Raw genomic sequence first — 3,492 nt, forward strand, 5'->3', positions numbered from 1 at the left:
ATTCTTTTCTTTAAATTTATTTATTTTACGCAGTAGTTTAAGTGTGACCTTTTCAGTTAATTACGCGAGGCCGGACCGGAGTTTGGAGATTGGAGATAAGATTAATAATAAGAAAATATACCTAAATTTAATTTAAGCCAAGAAATAATTTATTTTAATGATAAAGAATGTTTTAGGATTTTGTTTAATTAATTAGACTTAAGTTATTAATTAATTATCTTATGTTCAATAGTTAATTAAATCCTAAATTAAAAGGTGTAGTCAATTGGGAAAAATTAATCTAGGCCTATTTTATTTAAGAAAATTTCAAACTAGCATGTTAGTAATTTATTAGCCATGCCATGTAAAATGATTATCCTAAATTAAATTAATAGTTCACTAATATATATATATATATATATATATATATATATATATATATATATATATATATTAGTTGTTAAAGCCTTAAGAATTTAAAATGCAAGGTTTAAATAATAATAGACCATACAAATGAGTAGTAACTTTTGGGCATATATTGAACAAATTCAAAAGGTTAATAACTCTCCACTTAAATCATATCTAATGATACTTTATGGTATTTTCATTTCCCCATTTTAATTCACAAGTTAGTAGTAATTCAAATACCATATTACACTTCATCTCTTCTCAACTCATTTCCCTATCAATCCAACGTGTAAAGCATGAAAAACATAAATAAATAAAATAAAATAAGGAGAAAAAGGAAAACAAAATCACGTGCAGCAAGAAAGGAGGAAAAAAACAAAATGACTTGCACCTCCCATCTAAATACATTGCATTTGACTCATTTATTTTCCCTTGTATCTTTCCCCTTCATTCCTTAACATCTCCCCTACCCTATCATTCGAAAATGACAAAGAAAAACACCAGCAGAAACGTGTAAAAATCAGCAGAAGAATCATGAACCATCAGCAGAAATATAAGAAAGAAAATACAATCCGACTCCGCCGTGCCGTGCCGTCGTTTAGTTTGTGTTCTTCATTAAACAATTTCCAGGCATGTTTATATCATTCTTTGCTCTTCAATCAAGTCCTATAAGTATTTTTAAACATCACATGTTCATGATTATAGCAGCAAAACCGAATTTGACAGCAATTTTTATAAGAAAATTCTGCACAGATTTTGTTCCACCTTGTGCTTCATGGTTGTGCATGGTTTTAGTGATTTCAGGGGTTGGCTCACGTCCATGCTTTCCAGGCTACATTTAGGATTGATATAGGGTGTATTAAGAAGGGATTTGACCATTGGTTAAAGCCTCTTTTTCCCCCAGCAACTCGAATGGCAGCAACACTCCCCTTAGTGTCATATTGAGTTTCAAATTTTCAGCTTGCTGTCAAATGGGATGAATCTGATCTTGGCTGCCCCAGGGGCCATAGCCATGGTTAGAACATCTCCTTATTATGTCTAGGACGTGACCAAGGTATCCTTTCAAAGCCTGGTTCATGGTTCCATCAGATATTTTTAAAACAGCAACACAAGCATCACTTGATCTCTTTTAGTTTCTGATTTGTGTGAGTATGGTTTCGGTTTTTGGGTGTTGTATGGATTGTGGTTGGCTTGTAGCTCATAACCATGGTTCATACCACACTTCATAATGTCAAGATCGAGCCAAGGTTAATTATATAGCCACTGGAACGAAGATTGACAGCAAAACAATTCAATATACACACCACTGCACAGAATATGCATTCTTGGCTAGCATGTGGCATGGTCCTATGTGTTGGCTCGGTTTGTGGCTGGCTTTTAGCCCTTAGCCATGGTCCAAGCCATACCTTAGGATGTTGGTAAGAGTCTAGGGTCGAGGGTTCAAGCCAAGAGTCATTACTTTCAGAGTTTCACCCCAAATAAGCAACACAACCGCTGCTGTAATTTCTGCTGCTGTAATTTCTGTATTTTGACAGCAGCTATGGGTCTCGGTTTTTGAGGTGGTTTGAGTTCTTGGCTAGCTTTTAGCCTAGTCTTGGACTGGACAGTACCTCATCAAGTTAGGAAGGTCATGTTTTTGGCCGTTCGTGATTCGGATCATTTTAGAGGTCGTACGAGAATTTACGGTGCAAGGTGTCAAAATGACTCTCGAAAGAACGTTTCATGTTTTTGGACTCCATTCACTAAATTTCGAGTACTGTAAATTTAGGAGCATTATTTCATCACTTTAGGCGTATTTTAATCATGACTAAATGATGGTTCGGTGTCGGTTCGGGTTGGTACGGAGTCACGATTAAATACGAAGTCGTTAGGCGTAATTGTCTCAGTTTTTGGATTCAATTACAAAGTTTGGTCAAGTTAAATCATTTGCATATTTTTCATGTTAGATTTAAGTCGCAGCGAGCCTGGGAGCGATCCAACTCAATCAGAAAAATTATTACAGAATATTTAATTATGTTATTTAATTATATTACGTGCAAAATATTCATTTTGAGATTTATGCGATATTGCTTGTGGTCACTTTACTATCATGAGATTATTGTACCACCCGGTCGCCAGTTACCGGTCAGTTCAGTTTGGTACCACCCGGTCGCCAGTTACCGGTCATGTGATTATTACTTCATCCGGTCGCCAGTTACAGGTCAGTTCAGTTCAGTTCAGGGGCCACTTGTGTAGACCATAATCTCACCAGAAAATTATTACAAGCTATTTCATTACAGGGCTCCAAGGAGCAAACATTATCACTTATGATATTTTCAGTTCAGTTATGCACGTATTATAATTACTCATGGAATGATATTTTACGTTAAACTTCATGACATGATATTTTCACATGCAGGCGATTTTATTATGTATTTACTTGTTATTTACGATATATGCATGCTGAGTCTTTAGACTCACTAGACTTGATTGTTGTAGGTACTGATGATGTCGGGGCCGAGGGCGGGGACCAGTGAGCTAGCTTGGGTCGGCAGTAGTGGAACCCGATGACCTCATATTTAGCATTTGTTATTTTCCGAACTCAGTTTTTATCTGTTGATTAATTATTTTAAATTGATACATTGCAAACATTGAATTCTTCCGCTGTTATTTTGAATATTAAACTTTATTTATCAGTTCATCTTATGATTAAGACATTTTAATTATTTAAAAAGAAAATTTTTAATTTTTCCGCAAATTTACGAACATGAATTTACGGGCCATTACAATTTTAGTTTCGTGAAACAGTTAATCCTAAAATCTAACAATCGAGATAGCTGCAATTGGAAGATCTAGTTCCGTCGATTTATTTAGACTACACATGTTATGATAGCACAACACATATAACCTATTGCTACTCACGTACCAATCATTCATGACAATTACGGATCACTGAATTCATGGTTAGCATTATAAAAGCATACATCAAATTAAATTGTCAGATTAATTGACCTATAACATTCATATAATTAAATCATAAATCAACGAATATTTGGACAAACAAGAATAATAAATTAAAGTGCAAAAACCTCACAGTGATAAAATTAAACAGTAGACTATCCCTTG

General features: G+C 34.6%; 1 long non-coding RNA gene across 1 annotated transcript; it reads left to right on the forward strand.

Annotated features, from left to right (window-relative positions):
- Window positions 1-451: 451 nt before the first annotated feature.
- LOC140832992 (uncharacterized) lies at window positions 452-3,067 on the forward strand. The gene is made up of 2 exons (XR_012118218.1): window positions 452-2,549; window positions 2,588-3,067. It is a non-coding gene; the product is annotated as an uncharacterized lncRNA (long non-coding RNA).
- The last annotated feature ends 425 nt before the right edge of the window (window positions 3,068-3,492 follow it).

The sequence above is a fragment of the Primulina eburnea genome, chromosome 5 (assembly GCF_022965805.1).
Source record: "Primulina eburnea isolate SZY01 chromosome 5, ASM2296580v1, whole genome shotgun sequence".
Classification (NCBI taxonomy): Eukaryota; Viridiplantae; Streptophyta; class Magnoliopsida; order Lamiales; family Gesneriaceae; genus Primulina; species Primulina eburnea.